Source organism: Hylobates moloch, unplaced genomic scaffold, assembly GCF_009828535.3.
Source record: "Hylobates moloch isolate HMO894 unplaced genomic scaffold, HMol_V3 SCAFFOLD_15, whole genome shotgun sequence".
NCBI lineage: Eukaryota > Metazoa > Chordata > Mammalia > Primates > Hylobatidae > Hylobates > Hylobates moloch.
In genome coordinates, this window is record NW_026652290.1 from 75,331,672 (window position 1) to 75,352,493 (window position 20,822).

Sequence of the window (20,822 nt, forward strand, 5' to 3'; positions counted from 1 at the left end):
AGAGAGAGATAGGGCAAAACCAAAGTTACCCTGCATATACAGCGTCACCTTTCATTTTGAATTACAAAAAGCAAGAGATTGTACACAGCTTTCCCTATGTAGCAGTTATGCCAAGCTAATTTTATATCATGTAGAAAACTGATCTAATTGTGGCTTAACAGCAACTAATGACTGGGAAGGGCTCCATTCAATAAAAAATATTCTTAGTATTCTTGCTTTAGAAATTACTTCAGGCATAGCTTATTAGAGAAATAGTCCCTGACTAGGTAAACACCAAAAGCTCAATCATTATGTGATGAAACAGTGATTTTCATGTAGCTGTGGGAAAATCCAGTAAATCTAAAAAATCTGAGCAGTGATATGTGGGGACAGGCAAACTGAGTAGTGCATTTAAGCTACATAACTTGAATAGTGTCCACTGGGAACCTGAAAAGACTGCAAAGCTGCAAATTAGGCATATAGCTGGTGTGAGCAAGAGTGATGCTCCTGTTTTTACTTTGTGTTTAATAGTTGAGTTGCATTTGGAAAAGATTGATGAAGTCCTTCTGTGAGTGTTCAATTAGAATTTGTGGAACATTCTAATCTTATCTCTTACAGGTGTTACACTACTGACCCTACAAACATACCCACTACCTACATATGTACACACATGTTCCTTGTGTATCTTGGTAAGGTTTCTCCATTAACATTACATCTTAGCAATAATTCCAGAAATAGAAAATATTTAAATGTGGGTACGTTATTTATCGCCAATTTTAATTTTACCCATATCTTCCTGTCTTGATAGAGTATACAGATAAACATCTGGAGGCTTATGGGGATCAATGACAATGTAATGGATACAAAAGGTTTTACCCTTTAAATTCTGCTCCTATAAAACAATGGCATTTTCTTCAGGAAAAGTTGTGATAGAATGAGTGAAGAATACCCCTTTCGCAGAACTGGTCTGCAAATGCAAATATTCAAGAGAGTTCTCCAAAAGCATTTGATATTACACAGCTACTCCACAGGCAGGTCCTGATTCAAATGCTTAACACCTGAGGTGAAACTTGCCTTCTGCATTCAAAGTGTGGTCCAGGTACTTTCATTACAAGTTTGCAGAAAAATCATTTCCAAAAATCTCATTTGAAAATATTGGTAACTACACCATGAAAATACAAAACTTTCTTTATAAAACGGCTGTCTAGGAGATTTACCTTACCCATGATCTTTTCCTCAAGCTCAGACTGAATTAAATATACCCAGTAGATGAGAAAATGAGCTGAGGTTAATGGTTAATTTTTAAAAAAAGAAAAAAAAAAAAGACTATCCCCTTGCCCAAAGCAAACCTTCTACCCACTCTGACACCAACTCCTCTACATGTTGTATAAGCCACATACTTCATTTCACAAAAAGACAATTGAATCTGTGAGCTTTATTATTCATTGAATGTCCTCAGTGAAGTGAAGAGGTTGAATTTAGGTGGTTATCTCTAATTTCATTTCTTTAACTTGTGTAGCAAATATTAAGAAATAATTTTGTGTACTAATTTTCACTACAGTCTTTGTTTTGCTTACCCACTCACACTTCTCAGGTACAAACCTCTTAAAATTAACACTTAGACCTTACTTAGCATTTAATACCTTACTTCGAATATGGCGTGAGTTTTCGATTGCTGTAGTATGATTATAACACACTTAATGGTTTAAAACAATACAAATTTATTATTGTATAGTTCTGTACGTTAGAGGTCCAACATGGGGTCTCACTGAGCTAAAATCAAGGTGTAGACTGAGCTGCATTTCTCCTAGTCTGGAGACTCTGGGAGAAAATTTGAAAATCCACATCCTCACCCTTTCCAGCTCCCTGAGTCTGCCTTCATCCCTTGGCTGATGATCCCTCTTCTGCATCTTCAAATCCAGCAATGTCTGGTTGATTTTTCACATTGTATCACTCTTACTCTGCTTCTGTCATTTCATTTCTTTCTCTGATTCTCTCTTGCACTTTTATTTATTTTCTTTATGAGACGGAGTTTCACTCTTGTAACCTAGGCTGGAATGCAATGGTGTGATCTCTGCTCACTGCAAACTCCACCTCCCAGGTTCAAGTGATTCTGTCTCAGCCTCCTGAGTAGCTGGGATTAAAGGTGCGTGCCACCACACATGGGTAATTTTTGTATTTTTAGTAGAGACAGGGTTTCACCATGTTGGCCAGGCTGGTCTCAAACTCCTGACTTCAGTTGATCTGCCTGCCTCGGCCTCCCAAAGTGCTGGGATTACAGGCATGAGCCACCACACCTGGCCTTTTTTGCACTTTCAAACACCCTTGTGATAATATTGGGCCCACATGATAATCTAGGAAGGATGATCTTCCTATTTTAACGTTAGCTGATGATCAACCTTAACTCCATCTGCAACCTTACTTCCCCTTTGCCATGTAAAGTAATATATTCACAGGTTCTGGGCATTAGGATGTTAATATCTTTGCAAGACCACAATTCTCACATGCTGCATATCCTCATAACTATAATCTCAGAATTTCCGTAAGAAAATCACAGGACTCTAAATCTGCCTTCCCCATCGTCGAGCTCTCAGATTGTGTTATGTCCACGATGCTAGATGTAAGTTCTTTTGCTCCCAGGTCTGTTTCTTTACATCTATATCACAATCATTCATAATCCTCATTGCCTAGATCACTGCAGAATATTGATATAATGTCTTTTCATAATTATAAACTACGTACCAATTACTCTTATTAAAGGAAAGGCCCTTCCATAAATATTCTCATTTATTGCACCAGAGATTTGAAGTAGCTGTTGTTATTGCTCCTGTTTTGCTATTTTTAGGTGAGAAAACTAATGCTCAGAGAAGCTAAGGACGGTAATAACTTGGCACTGAAACTCAAACTCAGGTCCCCTGCCTGCACACCTGTGTTGTCTGCCGTGTTCCTCACCATTAATAGCTCCTTGTAGGGTGGGCTGCTGAGCTCTCATATTCAGATTCTCCAGTACAGAATCCCTGCAGTTCATGAAGGATTATCATTATTTCTCATCCACATGCTTCAAAATCTGAGTTTCTCCTGCTGTTGGTAATTCTTTCACTACTGCTAAAGCCCCTATAAGCCTGTCTTTCCACCCACGCCTGTACCCACTTTTGTAGGTAAGCAGGCTTATTCTGACTGCAGCCATGATCTTTTTCTCTTCCAATGGGAGGTAGGGAGAAAGGGAAGGAAGGAGGGGAGGTAGGCCTTATTAGAGCTGTGGAAAGCTTTACTGCCCTTCTCTCAGTGATACCTGCTGTTTTGCTTTTGTTGGAAATCACCACCAGCCTGACAATATCAACCTGCAATCTTCAGTCACGATCAGATCACACTCTTATTTCCTGGGATTCTGAGAGGGACCGAGGCTTCAGAAAGTTATAAATATAACACTTCGCAAACTGAACTGAATGCCCAGGGAGAAACCCCCTGCAATTAGCAACAGGACTTTGTGCTGATTAGATACAATGCTTTCAAAGAGTTCAGAGCATGTGTTATCAGAGATTTATGACATACCTCTTACCCTTGCTGAAATCCCTCCCATAGCACAAAAGATATTAGATACAAGTTAGATCCTTCTTAGTGAACCCACTTTAAAATTACATTTGTAAAGTATTTTTAAAGTTTCAGATTTCTCTTAAGTGATTTTATTCAATTCTCACAACATTCTATAAAGTAGGCAAGACGATTGCAAGCATCCCCTTTTCATAGATGAAGATGTGTAGGCCCATCTTTATATAGCTTGTGAGTAACAGAGCCAAGAATAGAATCCAAGCTCCAGGTTTCCAATTCAATTCTTACTTCCCGAGGCCATATTGTTCTCATCACTAACTACTCTTTTTCTCTTACTACCTTTCCCACCTCACTGGAAGGGGCTTGAAAGGATTGAAGTGTCAATAGACTCAAGATTGGAGAGCTGTCTTTTAAAATAAAGCTTTAGTGACAACATAGTTACCCAAAGTATATTTGCATTAGTTCAGATGATTCTCAATAAAAATTATTCTTCCTTTTCCAATTACTGGTGTATCAATAAATATGTATTGTCTCTAAACTTTGTTAACAGCTCTGTGCTAAGGGCTAGGAGAGACCGCAAAAGAGAAAAGGCATGGTTACTATAGTCACAGGGTTTACACTGAGAGGGCAGAAAAAGTGGAATCTATAGAATTGTAGAGAACCACAATTTTTTTTTTAAAGAAATGCATTCTGATTATGAGAGCAATGGTATTTCAAAGAATGGAATGAGTAGCAATAGGGCCTGAACTGAGCTTGAAGAACTAAAGTAAGGGGAAAGTAGGAAAGCAGGAAAACAGGTTTTAGTTTATTTTTTTGTTTTAGGTTGAGGAACACCTTTAACAAGATCTGAATGAGGAAATATGTACAAGCAGCTGTGAGGAGGTTCTGGCAGCTTTCAGATTCTGAGAAACCTGATCCTTATATCCATCTTCCCAACTTTTGACAGATGACAAGGCCTCCACCTACAACCCTGGAAAAATTTGCAACTGAACTCTTGCCAGTAGGTGGAGTCTGCAATCCCTCAGTTTTGAATGTTGGTTCAAAGGACCACACTGCTTCTTCACCAGTGCTATCTAGAATACTCAAGCCTCTCTCCTGTCTCTATCCATACACATTATTGGAGGGAATAAAATGGCTTTACATATAATTCAGTGGCATACCACTTTGCCAGAGAACATAAATGCGAATCTTAAGTAAAATCTTTGTTATACATACATTATTACATAAAAATTCTGGGTCCCCTCATACTATAGTAGATTTATCATGTTTGTCTCTTTTTTCTTTTTCTGAACACATGAGAAGATTATTATTCATTATCTTTTTCTTGAAATTGGACAGGGTCATTCTGGCCAACGTGTTATAGGTAGAATTGACATGAGTGACAATTCTCACTTTCAGATAAGAGCATTTATTAATAATTACTCCCACGAGACCCTCAGATATTCTTCTTCATCCATGACCTAATACTGGCAAAATTCAGCCTAACTCCTAGAATGAGGATGATATGAAGCTGAGCATTCTACCTACGTGTGATTGACAGTGTGAATGAGAAATTAACTTTTTTTGCTTAAACCACTAAAATGTTGCAGTTGGCTTATTTTGCAGCATAACCTAGCCAGTTCTGAATGATACCCCCAATTATACATTTCTTTGAACAAATAGGTGGAATAGATTCAATTTACTTCAACCCAGTGTATGGTTCTCACCAGCCCATCCTGTTTTCCTTAAGGTTCTCAACTTGCATGTTCATTCTAGTCATGATGAGTATGCATTGTTTCCAGGCCCTTCTACAACTTGGAAGCTGTTTTGATAAATAATTCTTGTGGAGAAGAGAATTATGTTGTCAAAGCAATCAGGAAGCTGGGAAGCTGGGCCAGAGAGTCTGGACACACATACCTCTGTGGATTCCCTAAGTGACTGTACATTGTCCTATATTTCTAGATCAAAGGAAGTGATCTCTCTTTCCACTTTTAGGAATGACTGGGTAATTCCTACCACTGCCCCCACCGCCAACGTCCCATTTCCTGCAGTAAATTATAAAACCTTGTCTTGTTAGAATATTCCTTAGAGGAAGCTAAGATACAAATCTAACTTTTCTAAATGGGCCAATATATGTAGGCTGGAGAAGGGAAAATTTTAAACTTTTTACATTTGTTCTTCCTGCTGCTTCAAGGTGCACTTCCTTTCTCTTTCCCTTAAAGTTCTAGCTGCTTCTGCTCGTTAGATGCCATTTTCATTATTAGAGCACACTTTGTTGCCATAGCGATTCTTTCCCACTCTCACATTTTATTGCACTTATAGTTGCCACAGGCAAAAGAGAAGGGATGGGGGGTGGGAGGAAGCATGATTTTATTTTCTCTCAAGTAGCCAGGTTTTCTTCTAATCTGAGAACATTTTAACTCCACCCGAAAGGGAGCAGTCTTACAACCAGAAATAGCGTCAGAGGTGTATTGCACGGAAAGACAGATTGCTGCTGTCTAGGCTGTGACTGGTATAGTGCAAGGTGCTTCTCTGGATCCGAGTGGAATGACATCATTTATGTATTAATATTTCTGTAATTACATATTCTGTGTTAACTTGTAGGCTTCCACATTTATATTAACAGAAAAAAAATACTAAGTAGGACTTCTATCATTGATAAAGGTCATAGATGAAGCAGAAATGGAAAGATTCTACCAAAGTGCCTTCCAAGGGTCACCAAGGACAGAGCCTCAAGGTAATCATGAACCCCAAGGCTGTAATAATAATAATACTTCACGTGGGCATAGTACCTTGGCGCTTTTAATGTATTTTTACATGTGTTGCCTAATTTTTCATTTGTAGTTGTTAAACGGTACACCCTCTTTGAAGGATTCTCCATTGACTATAATTCATCCTGTCTTCATCTGTTTTGTCAGTTTTTTGATGAATATTTTTTTTTTCTCCTACTGACTTAGTATTGAACAGAGAGAATCTTAAACTAACTAATTCTGCTACTATTTTACATGCGTCAGTTTTATCCTATGAGACAGAACTTGCTGTTTGGGAATCCATTTCTTTTCTTTTTTTTTTCAATTTTTAAATTTTTTTTGGAGGCAGAGTCTTATTCTCTTGCCCAGGCTGGAGTGCAGTGGTGCGATCTCAGCTCACCACAACCTCTGCCTCCTGGGTTCAAGCAATTCTCCTGCCTCAGCCTCCCGAGTAGCTGGGACTACAGGCACGTGCCACCATGGCCTACTAATTGTTGTATTTTTAGTAGAGGCGGGGTTTCACTGTGTTGGCCAGGCTGGTCTCGATCTCCTGACCTCATGATCCACCCACCTCGGCCTCCCAAAGTGTTAGGATTACAGGCGTGAGCCACTGCACCTTGCTGGAAATCCATTTCTTAGGTAAATTTTGTGACACTTGTGGGAATCACCTTAATGAGAGGCATTCTGTAAACTTTGTGGGCTGATTGAGATTCATATTTTCATCCATTATTGTGACTATACATTATACACTTAGAAATTCATAATTACCTATTACAATCCAATGACTGGTTTCATGTAAATTAAAAAGTACAATTAAGTTTTTCTCTCTCGGCATGATATTAAACATAATCAAATTTTATAAATACTTCTTAAATATTTTTGCAGGAGGAAAAATCTGCTACTTTCAACTGTAATTTTGAAATGTTCAAATATGTATAGACAAGCTGCTGTATTTTATATAAATGAATGTATTCATAGAACAAACTTTAAATTTCAGAAAACAACACAGATTGCAGGAGTTTAAATTTCTGTTCATATTCCAATAGAAATGAGTAATGTGACCATTTTGGGAATAGTGGCAAATTATTGAGGAGGAGTGCATTTCTACACTTGCCTAAGACTGCTATTTTGTGGAGAAGCATTTGTGGTCTGGTGACTCAAGACTGGGAGAAGTAGGTAGCTACCAATTCTCCATTCTAAATTCGGCTTTCTTTGCTCCATCTGTCCTGGGCTCATGTTGAGATCTTGTCTAGGTAACACTACCCTCTACTGGTGGAAGCAGAATTCCTCCTCAGTTCTTTAATCCAACAGCAATGTGTTGTAGAATTTAGACTATTAGCGACTTTGGGGTTTATTTTACAGGTGAGGAAACTGAGGCCCACAAAGCACAACAGTCAGGGATATGACTTGATAATTTATGTCAGAAATCAGTAAAAGAACTCTGCTTTTCTTACTCTTAGTTGGCTATTTTTTTCCCAAAAAATTAAGGAGTAGAACTGAGGTTCCAAAAACAACGTAAACTCTACATGTAATACTTGAAGCTATAGGAACATTTGTTAAGAACTAAACATTTATTTCTGCAAGGATTATTTGTGCTATTTAAATCTAGGTCAGGTGAATTACTCAAGATTTATCATAGACCTTTGCGTTATCTTTAAAACTACTCAAATACACTGCTTTTTCTTCTTTTTAAAATGTTTTGCCATTTTTTGCTTTAGTAAGACCATGCCTTCAAATGGAATTTTGTCCTAAGAGCCTCTGGGAATTTAGAAGATGAGCACATTTTAAGGACAGGGTTTTTCCAGAGGATCTTAGTTGGTATCCTTTCTTCTTGCACATTTTCATGATGTCATTATGTGTTTAGCTCTATCAACGTAGGGTTGGCCATATGAATAGATAGACAAGGCAGCCATTTACATGAGAAAAAGGAAATTTGAGCAATAAAAATACCACATGACCTAAATTACAGTAACTTTGCACATCTTCATAATTCAATATCTATCAATCTCCCCTCTCTAGCACACAGTTAAGGAGTCTAGATGTAGGGAATAAAGATAACAAAAATTTGTAGCCCTAGTGCCCTCACTAAATGTCTGTATTCTCTTCTTTTACATAAATCCCGTAAAATTGGTTCAAAATATATGAAAACAGCAAATTATGGAGTAGGAATACATGTTGGTGGTAGAATGATCTGTTTCAGGAATGTGCACACATTACAGTATAACACAATATTTTATTGCCTGACAGAAAAGAGGAGACAAAAGGAATAGATGCAACTGAAAGTATTGGAGTCCATGCTTCTTTGCAAGGTACCAAAATCCATACATATTTCAGGAAAGTCTAATAGTTTGTTGTATAATAATGACCTAAAATAGTTGAAAAATGGTTAGTGTCCCATTTAACTGAACTTACAGTGAAAGACAGCTCCATATTTTCCTCTTATTTGTATTTCTATTCAAAAATAACTAAAATTAATAGGAACTTTACTAATTTATCCTCAGCTATTCAGAAAATTCAACTATGCAGAAGAAGCTATAAACTTGAGAAGTTATTCGTTCTTTGGGATAGTCATAGTCAAGTGGACAATTGCTTTATACAAGCCATTCAACAAAAATACATTGAGTGCCTAGTCTACTACGTGCCAGGCAATGTTCTAGTCACTGGAGAAGCTGTAGGTATAAAAATAGATCCAAATCCTGGTTCTTCTTGATTTTTAATTTCAGTAGAGGAAGGCAAATGATAAACAATACAAATACATCAATATATACAGAATGTTAGATGGTAAAAAATTCGTTGAGAGAATATAAAATAGGAAATAGGGATATCAAGTGCCAGTGAGGGTAAAAAGAAGTCAAAACTGTAAATAGGTTAATGAGGAGAGGTCTCCCCGAGAAGTGGTATGAGGAGCAAAACCCTAAAGGAAGTAAGGAGGTAAGCCATGCAGGTGTCCGAAGAAAGACTATCATAACTTACAGCTTTACATCGTCATTAAATGCAATCTTTCAGTAATCTCAATTTTAGTCACTCTACATTTGGCCACTATTGCTTTTATTTGCAGTTCTCTCTTTGTGCTTCTTGACGTCAGTAGTTCTTGAACCTGACATTGATTATACATTGATCCCACATTCTTTTCACTGACTTCCAAGCCTGCTTAGGTCCTCACCTCCCTTTAAATTCCATAATGAACCATTATTACCACTCCCTAACATTAACACTCCATTGTCTCTTCTTGGCTTTTGTATTTAGTAAAACCTTAACTCCAGAGAAATCCATGTCGTCTTGTACTTTGTGCCTATAGCCTATCTCTTTAAATTAAGAACCACTAACCTCAACTGGGTCCTTGATGTTGCCCAGAAGTCATACTTTTATGTTCTAGTCCATTTCCTCTTCCACAGAACAGAATGAATATTCCATTCTCTTTGCCATCTCATTTTAACTCCAATTCACTGTCATTTTTATGTCATTCTTCCAACTTCACCGAGAAAATACTATCAATTAGAAGAAACGTTTGACAAGCCCCCACCATCACACTCAATAGCTACTAGCATCACTTCTGCCTCCTATTCTATTATGATGGATGTTTGTGCTGCCATCTAACACCAACCCCTCCTTTGTCCCATCTCGTCAGATTTTGCCAATCCAAAAGCACTGCAGCAACCCTCTCCAGCAATCTTTCTCCTGTATTGTCATTTTTTTCTCTCTCTCTCTCTCTACTGAATCCTCTTTATCAGCTTGCAAACAAACCTGCTCTTGAGCCTAGGTCTCTACCAGCTCATTTGCTATGTAGCAAAACTCTTCAAAAGGGTTGCTATACTTATTGCATCTGATTTCTCTTATTCCCATTCTTTAAAACAAACAAAAATAAACTTTAATTAGACTTTCACTCTTACTAGCTTCCTAAAACTGCTTTTTCAAGGTCACCAACAACTTTTATTGTGCTAAATCCAATGATTAGCTCCCAGTCTTCATCTAGATGGACTTCTGTATACAGCTTGACTCAGTTTGCATTGTCTATTAATTCTTCCTTTTATTGCCTGTCATCTAGTAGGTCCTAAAGGGACATTAATGGAAATTCACTGAGGTGAGAGCCCTGAATCTGTGGAGTATTATAGTAAAAATTACATTCATATAGTACTTTAATATTCAAAATAATTTATATATTATATACTTTAATCTTTACAATAATCCCAGGTGAAAACTATGTTTAGATGAACTACCTTAAGAAAAGAAAGGAGACAAAGGTATAATTAGATACATGTATGTAGCTTCTTAGCAGCAGAAGCATGTCTATGCTGGACAGAGCATACTGGATAATGGGGGTTGGTTGAGTAGAGGTGTGTAGTACAGGGTGCCAGAGAGGGAATCTTGCTAAAGACAGAAGAGGACATGAAAAAAAAAAGGTTAATTTTGTCCTATTTGTCATTTTACTCCCAGACTATTTTAAAGTATAAGACATGTTAATATGAAAAGTTTAAAGTAATAGGGCAGAATCTTTGAGGTTGATTATAGGAACGAAAATAAAAAGCTGTTGAACTCTGCCCTTACTCCTAATGAGAAATCACCAAATAGGCTCTAAATTCCAACTATTGCTCCCTCTTTGCAAATACCCATTGATTAAAAAAAAAAGGTAAGAGGACGTTAGAGTTTAGTGCCCAACATTTTCTTACCCTGAATCTCTCATATTGCAAGAGGATCTGGAACTCACTGGAGTTCTCTGCAGAGACTGACTTAAGAAGGTTGCCACTATCAATATTTCTAGAGTTAGTCTTTGGGTACAAGGAAATCTAGGTAATAATTATGGGAATATAAATAGTTGTCTGGTTACTATCCCCAGTCCCTGTCTCGCACACACTTACCCCACCCTCCTGCCAAATCCAGTTCATAAACAGATGATCTATAGCTCTTGTATGGCAACAGTTGCCATTTGTTGGAGCTAGTAAAACATTCCACAGAGCATCCTTCCATGAAGATTTAACTTTTGTCTTTCTTTGATCTGAAGCTGATAGAGGACAACACCTAGACAAATTAATAATAAAGAGATCCCATTACTGTCATTTACTTCCACACATATAAGGATAAAAAGATCATCCTCACATGAAATTGTAATGCTGATTACTCTTATCTGCTCACTTTAAATCCAATCACTTATCACATTTCATCAAATACATGGATGATTCCAGTTTCATAAATTAAGGCAACACAATTTAGTGTCTTGACACTGCATTTGCTATCAATTATGGTAGCCATAATCTCAAGTATTAAAGGAGAATTGGTGTGTCTAACAAAATACTGCTCAAGGAACTGTGCTGCTTTTACATACTGTTTTAATGTTTTAAATTTATTTTATGCTATACACCTAGATGAATTCTAAAAGAATCAATGATGTAGATGTTGTGCCCACTCTGGCCTCTGCCTCTTGCTCCTTTTATTTTATTTTATTTTAATTTTTTTTGAGATGGATTCTCATTCTGTCACCCAGGCTGGAATGCAGTGGCACAATCTCAGCTCACTGCAACCTCTGCCTTTTGGATTCAAGCAATTTTCCTGCTTCAGCCTCCTGAGTAGCTTGGATTATAGGTGCTCGCGACCAAGCCCAGCTGATTTTTGTATTTTTAGTAGATGCGGGGTTTCACCATGTTGGCCAGGTGTGAGCCACCACACCTGGCCGATTGCACACTATTTTAAATCTTAGTTTATCAACCTTTATATGATCTGCAATTCTGATATGTCCTCAGTCTAGTTTTGTTGTGTGTTCAAAGACTTGTTTAAATAGAGACATACAACCTATCAGAGGTATTGGTGTCTAAACTCAGGAGTGCCTTTAAGCTAGTTTCTTCTCTGAGCCTGGGTTTCCTCATATATAAGATAATGATAACAGCTACCTCCATGGAATATTGTGGGAACTCAGTAAGATAACATGAGCCAGAGCCATGGCACCAATATTGGGGGAACCTGCCCCCAATATTTCAATGTAGGTTCTTTCTATTTTCCATAAGTGTCAGCTGGCTGAGAAATAAAGAGAGACAGTACAAAGAGAGGAATTTTATAGCTAGGCCACCGGGAGTGACATCACATATCGGCAGGACTATGATGTCCGCCTGAGTCTCAGACCAGCAAGTTTTTATTAAGAGTTTCAAAAGGGGAGGCGGTGTACGAACAGAGAGTAGGTAGAAAGATCATGTGCTTCAAAGAGCTAAAAGTAGAACCACTAATAAGGGTCTAACAAAGATCACATGCTTCTGAGGGAACAAGACAAAGAGCAAAAGCAGAACCACTGATAAGGGTTCAATAAAGATCACAGGGCAAAGGGCAAAAGCAGAACCACTGATAAGGGTCTGTGTTCAGCAGTGCACGTATTGTCTTGATAAACATCTTAACAGAAAACAGGGTTCGAGAGCCGAGAACTGGTCTGACTGCAAATGTACCAGGGCAGAGTTTTCCCAACCCTAGTAAGCCTGAGGGTTCTGCAGGAGAGCAGGGCATATCTCAGTCCTTATCTCAACTGCACAAGACAGACATTCCCAGAGGGGCTGTTTACAGACCTCCCCTCAGGAACGCATTCCTTTCCCAGGGTATTAATATTCCTTGCTAGGAAAAGAATTTAGCAATATCTTTCCTACTTGCACATCTGTTTATAGGCTCTCTGCAAGAAGAAAAATGTGGTTCTTTTTGTCTGACCCTGCAGGCAGTCAGACTTTATGATTGTCTTCCCTTGTTCCATAAAAATCCTTGATATTCTGTTCTTTTTGAAGGTGCACTGATTTCATATTGTTCAAGCACACATGTTTTACAATCAATTTCTACAGTTAACACAATTATCACAGTGGTCCTGAGGTGACATACATCCTTAGTTTATGAAGATAACAGGATTAAGAGATTGAAGACAGGCATAAGAAATTATAAAAGTATTATTTGGGAACTGATAAATGTCCATATTAAAATGAAATCTTCACAATTTATGTTCCTCTGCTGTGGCTCCAGCTGGTCTGTGTGTTCGGGGTCCCGGACTTCTCGTAACACACCTTGTCCTCCCTTTCCCTTGCCTCGGGATACCCCAGAAGTGCCCATGCAAGAATTAAGAATGTGTTTTACTCACAGAAGAATCTTTCCTTATGTTTTCTTTTATACCCCCCTTTTTCCACAGAAATCATCATAATAGAAATGGAAATAATTAAAGACAAATAACCTACAATCTCCTTACTCATAACATATACTTATTCATTCAATATATATTGATAAAGCATCTATTATGTGCCAGGCACTGTGCTAGGTTTTAGAACTATAGCAGTAAATAAAACAGACAAGAATTCTAGCCCTCAAAGAACTTAAATATGAATAGCTTTTATATGTTTTTGTTTCTTTCAATTCTCTTCTATTTACAGAAAGTAATGTATAGTTGCAATAACAGTATTCATGCTTTCTATTCTGCTTCTTTCATTTAATATTGGATTTTACAGTGTCCACATTGCTAAACTTTATAAACTTATATGTCATATAATATATCATCTATGTTATAATTATATTATAAATTTTATATCAATATAATATTTCATACACAGTAATTTATTCATTTCTCTTATATTGGAAATTTAGCCCCAGCCCCACACCCTGCTGTGATGAATATCCCTTTGTGTTTACATTTTTTTCCTCCTGATTTCCTTTGTATAAATACATCAAGTTAGGATAATTGGTTCAAATTATAACAATATGATATTGATTGGATCGTTTAAGTACAAGTTAAGAAAAAAGTCCAACTCATTCAATTAGCAGGTTTTCTCTACACATTTTTAATGGTGACTACTGCCAGCTCTAACTTTACTAGGTCCTTATAACTCATAATTTCAGAGAAAGAGACAGAAGAGAGTGAGAGGGAGAGAAAAAAACACACCCTTGAACCAATCAATGTGGATCATGTGCATATACAGGGAACACGGGAGGGTCAACCCTATCCAAGTAACATGGACTGAACAAAATTTTTCTGGGTTGATTCTCCAAAGAGATGATGGACCCACCAACATGTATACAGTTCCATTATAAATGTTTATATAAATGTTTATGAAGTTGATAGTTATTTAATTTTAGTTATTATTTTTTGAGACAGTCTGTCTGTGTCACCCAGGCTGGAGTGCAGTGGTGCGATCTTGGCTCACTGCAACCTCTGCCTCCCAGGTTCAAGGGATTCTCCTGACTCAGCCTTCCAAGGAGCTGGGACTACAGGTGCCCGCCACTATGCCCAGCTAATTTTTGTATATTTGGTAGAGATGGGTTTCACTGTGTTGGCCAGGCTGGTTTTGAACTCCAGACCTCGTGATCTGCCCATCTCAGCCCCCAGTGTGCTGGGATACAGATGTGAGCCACCACCCCCAGCCAATAATTATTTATTAAACACTTATTGTTTGCTCTGAAAAATATAAAGCGAAGGGAAACTTGCCCTGAATCTTCGGTGGTCCATGATTCAGTCTGAAAGTTGTACATGTACATTCATTGCCCTAGAAGGAATATCTCTTAAGAGAATCTGAGGTTTAAAATTACAAAGTAACATGAGTAGACCACATAAGCAAAATACAATGGAGCTTGTTCTAGTACTGAGTGTTGTGGCACTTTACATTTGATCTCATTCTAGACCTGAAGTCTTCTTCACACACAAAGCAATGAGGAAAGGATAGGAGATGACAAATAATTTAATACTCAAATTTGTGAAACATACATAGACTGTTATAGGAATTCAAACTATATTCAGTTACAAGAGGCAGTAACACAGAGACAAATTTTTGCCACAAGTCTCTTGAAAACAAAAATGACGGGATTTCTAAAGTAGAGGGTGTGTGACAAAAGATAATCAGGATTGTCAGAGTGGGTCCAGGTTGTGCAAAGGCCACAAATATGAAGTGAATGAATTTGGACATGATGTACTCAGTGGTGGCAGGTCATTGTCATTTCTTCAACAGGAGGATGGCACAAAGGAAACAGTATTATATAATCAGCAAAAAGCAATATTGTCTTGCTCTAGGGAAGCTGAGGGACCTGGAAACAGATATTTGTTTTACTGAGCTTTCACAACTGTTATTAAACCCCCAAACTTTCTTTTTCTCAGAGCATGAAGAATATTAAGAAAACTAAAGCAAGATCAAGCCCAATGCATTGATGAAGAATATCCTAAATGAAACATGCTACGTCATCTCAACATATTTGACCCTCACATGACAAAAAATCAGCATTTATGATCCGCAGGAAGGGGGGGTGGCAGCACTTTATGATAGGAAAGATTCTTTCTTCTCCCAGACTTTCCTAATGCAGCCCTCCATTCCAGGTAATTAGATTTCTAATCATTAAATGACGCAGCATTAACAATCCGTTGACATTTCAGCCCAAAGGCCAGAGTACAGATGAGAAGATTTTACTTTTTTGCCTATCTTTTCCTTCTCTTTAAATTGAAGGTTATTAAAACTGACCCACTGGACAGGCCTAAGAATGCATCCAGTTCTCCTTGGAGGACTTGGGTGTGGTAGTAATTAGACACCATTCAGGCTATTGGTTTCCAGTTGGTAGACTGAAAAAATAGACTCAAACAAAGCTTAAAAGTTTTTGAGGACAGGACTTCTTCACTTTATATTTGCTTGACTTCAACCTAACTGTGGGATACTGCCTGTACTGGTGTATGTGCTCAATAAGCATTTGAATAGTAAATGAATGAACCACATATAACAATTGCTTATTAAACATTTGGTAATTGCCTTTTTACTGGTTTACAAGTTTTCTCTCTCTGAATGTTTGTGAGTAGAAGTCAGTAAGACAGAACAGTGACTTTTCCCTCCACAGTAAGAAGAGCTGTGGAAAAGAAGAGGAAGAGAGAAAAGGAAGAAGTGTTAACCTCACTGTAGAGAAATGTGCCAGATGGACCTTTGTTATCCTTAGTTATTGAAAAGCCTCCTGTCAGTTGTAATAATAGTTTCCAAAGCTATAAACAGAATAGAGAGATAAGTGAAGATGCCATTGTTTTGTCAAATGTCCCATTTTTAAAGCTTAGCGTAGTAGCTAGCACATAGGGGACATTCATGCATATTTGTAAAATGAATGAAATATGGTCCCTTCCTTCAGAAGTTTTATAGCAAGGGAGACAAATTGCCAGTTGTGCAAACTTAGAAATCTTATATAGCTTACTACTCAGTTAATCGTCAACTCATCCACAGTTAATTCGCAATGAATTTATCTACTGAGCCATTTCCCAGAATAGACGCTTCTGTGTCAAAAGGAAATCCCGAGAAAATCGGAAGATCAAATATTGCAGTTTAGTTGGATAAATAATACCTATACTTATGAAATAATGAGAGAATAAAAACATAAAATGTTCCCTAATTGAAACCTTTCATTCTTAGATAATTGCCCTAAAACACACAACAAAAGCTTGGGAAAAGGCATCAAATTTGTGAGATATACATAGGTAGTTATAGCCTTAGTAGCTCTCGTTTTGAAAAAATTATTTTGCAAGTGTAGCTCACTACTAAGATATCCTGAGTATCCAAACCAGATGGCCTAAGATTTACTGCCTCAAATATACAACCCACTTGTCCACTGAATTGTGTAAGGGGCTAACTGGGGATGTTAGATAACAACCCAAGAAACATAAACGCCCTTGAAGTTAGAGAAAATTGTATGAAAATATGTGGCCGTCCACAGATTTAAAATGTTTAAAACACCTTAAAAATGTAACACATGCATAATAAATATAAGAAATTTAAAATTGGCTTTGGATTAACATGTTATAATGCAGAAGTAGTAGATGGATCCCTTGATATCTGAATAATCAGGATCCCAGGCAGGATTTATAATTTAGGAGAGCTAATTCACAGAGCTATATATGCTGGTACAATACTAAGAATTCAGCAGAGCTGTGTCAGTGTCTTCCTGTAGAGACTTATAATTTTTTTCTGTCTGATTTTAGCACATAAGAGTACATAGATAGGTGAATCAGAGATTTATATTTATAGTTTTATTTCTATTTGATACCAAAGCTTGCATCAGAACAAAATCAAACATTTAAAAAGGGAATTTTCATTTTACATTCTTAGTGCTCAACACTTAAAAATCTTCTGCATAATATTGTCCCATGTTCTTTGTATTTTGCCTCACCAATTAATAGCAATTTAATTGGTATTCATTCAATAATACTGAATTCATTCAACAGACATTTATTGAGTTCCTACTATGTGCCAGATGCTGTGCTAGGCTCTGCACATGTATAACAATGACTGAGATAGAACCCATGCCCTGTTGGAATTCATAGCTTTCGAAGATTCATTTAGTTTAATTTCGTTATCAGTAGTGATCAGAAAAATGGCTAGTTGTGTAAGAGCGAATTCCTTGGAGAGGTTGGTGTGGACACAGAATATGGAGAAAAATGTAGAAAATTACTCTAGAAAACGTATTAGGCATGTTCTTGTTAATGGAATTTCAATGGAGAGATAAATTTGAGTTTGAAATTGGGGTATGTAGAATGAAAACTGATCGTTGTATTTTAAAATAAGACCTTGATGGACATAGAGAGGATGGATTGGAAGACAGACTGAAGACAGAGAGATTATCAGGGAAAACTGAAATCTTTAAGGGATATTGAAACTTTGGGACTAAGACTGCATAAATATGAGAATAGAGAAGAATATTCTCGAGCATTTTTAAGGCAGACTTGACAAAAATCTTATTAATCAGTATGGAATTAGGAAATCAGATGTGTATGGATTATGATTAAAGCAGGAAGAGTTGTTGACACAGTTTAAATAGAAACTTAAGAAAATAAAAGGCCAATGGCTGACTTTAGGGAAAGCTCAAAATTTAAGAGACCAAGAAGAGAAAAACGAACGACTGAAGAATCTGGAAGAGAACTATGCTTTATTACAGGTGAACACAGTGAAAGCAAGTACAAGAAATGAAGCTCAATAATTCCTTATTACGTAAAACTGGAACTCCAAACAGTCCACTCTAACCTTGTAATTTTCAAGATCAGAAAAAGGACTTGTCCAGTGAATTTGCTTATGTAGTGGCAGAGCTAAGGCTCGAGCCCAATGCTGTGATTTCATAGTCAATTTTTTACTTGAATTATACATGTTCCTTAATATTTAAACATTAAAGTTGGCCTAGTGTGGTGGCTCATGCCTGTAATCCCAGCACTTTGGGAGGCCAAGGCGGGTGAATCACGAGGTCAGGAGATGGAGACCATCCTTGCTAATACTGTGAAACACTGTCTCTACTAAAAACATAAAAAGTTAGCTGGGCGTGGCGGGATGCGCCTGTAGTCCCAGCTGCTCAGGAGGCTGAGGGAGGAGAATCGCTTGAACCTGGGAGGCGGAGGTTGCAGTGAGCCGAGATCGCGCCACTGCCCTCCAGCCTGGGCGACAGAGTGAGACTCCGTCTCGGAAAAAAAAACAAAACAAAACGAAAAAACATTAAAGTTAACTTGCTATTATATCTTTCCCTCTCTCTTCTGCCTTATTTGTGTCTTCTGGAAATAAAATTTTAATTTAATAATATATTTTCTTTCTTGATGTACTTGGATTCAGCCTTGATCTGAGATTTTAAAAACTTGAATTCAATATATGTCCCTGAGCACATTCCTAAATATCTATGCAGTTTAATTCCCCAGTTGCAAAATTAAAGGTTGATCTACTTGATCTTTAGTATTCATTTGTATCTATGGTAACTTAGCTACCTATTCAGATATTTGATGAGCAACCATCACTAGGTGTGTCCCAGTCTGTGTGGAGACAGATTAAGGAACAATATTCCACAGGCAAATTAGAAGCATCTCCAAGACTTTTCCAACTCTGGAGGCCCATGGTGTATATTTTAGAATCATTCATCCTTAGACTACAGCTGGGGAATAGTCTGGGGCTTTTGCTGATGATAGTAATGTCTTATCATATGGTTCTGACAGCATATAACATAGGTTATTTTGCCATGTCTGCTGTTTTGCTATTTTTGTGTCTTTGGGGAAAATAATTGACCAAATTAGGCTTCCTGCATATTCTTAAAAATTCATCATAAAGCTCAGAGCTGCAACACTGCCCCAATTTCTTATGCATAGCTTGTTATTTTAAAAGATCTTGCATTTTGCAGAGACATTGTACAGTGCATATCTTGCTTGAAAGGGAAAAAAAAATAGCCCACCTATATCTAACAGACAGAGTTGTCAAAAAGCACAGCAAATTCCCTTTTTCCACTTTCTTGAATACCTAGGCCATCTCCAAATGTACACTTTGTTTCATGACAATTGAGGGGATAAAAAAGCAGGTTAAAAAAAATCCCTGGAAGGGCTGTTGTGGTAAAGAGGGATTTTAATGATATTTTGACATTTTTTGGATGAATGCTTTGATAGAACAAACTGAGAAAATGCTCAGCATATAGGAAACTTTCACTATTCATATATGAACTACCTGTAACTATAATTTCTGTTAATTGTACGTAATATAAATAATACATTTAATAAATTTTAATATATAACACATTGTTGAGTGTCATAATCCCCAATTTTGGGAGTCCTAAATTAAATATATAAATCTGGACACAGTGAGTATCTGTTTCATTAAAAATGGTTGAAATAGACCAAATAAATGAAAAATTGACATTAAAAAATGCATTAGAATAAGATAACCAAGTGAAAAGGCAGAGTTTCCTCCCCTGGAGATGTTAAAAATTGGAATGGGTACCCATCTGTACAGAATTATTTAGATACTCTCTTTCCTGAAGGCTAGCAGAACTATTTGACCTCCAGCAGTTCATTTCAACATTCAAAGCTTATGATTGCCCATTACTCTATTTTTTTCTCGTTGAAAAGCTGGCTTAATATTCTCTTAAAAACACAGGCTTTATATGTAAAGGTTTTTGCTGGACTTGGAGTGGAGATTGAAATAGAATATTTTGCAATATGGGAGTCAGGGCAGTGTTTCTGAAGTGTGAGAGCACAATGATTAGGAAGAGCTAATGTCCTAGCAGTTTGCACTTCTCATGCATAATTTGATAAATGGTAATGAGCATCTGCTAATCTCCAGTGTAATGAGAACTTATTTGTAGTGCTTACAACCTGAAAAAATGTGTGCGTGTGTGTGTGTGTGTTTGTTAGGGTAGAGGAGAAATTTTCACTCTTGCATCATGAGCACTCCCCCATGTGCATGCACACACACACATAAACGCCTTAAACCCTAAAAAATAATTACTTACAATTGCAGGGTCAAATTGATTATATCCAAATTTAGTAGAGGACCCTAATGATGCTAATAACTTCCAGTCTGATAATGCCTTATTAGCTCTCCTTCCCACACAGCACTTCTCCTCTAGCCAATTCTAGATGTAGCCATTGGCAGGTGGTGCCCTTTGCTGGCTGATGTTGTCTGGCTCAAGACCCTGCTGTCCAGGTGCTGTGGTCTAGGCTTGGCTGCCAAAATACTAGGGGTGTGGCTTAAACCACATGCACTGTTGACCAAAGTGGCCTCCTGGCAGCCAAATCTCCTCTCTATTCCTGTATTACCTGAGGGAAAGCTATCACTTAACATCTCCAAATAGTTTCAGTAATGG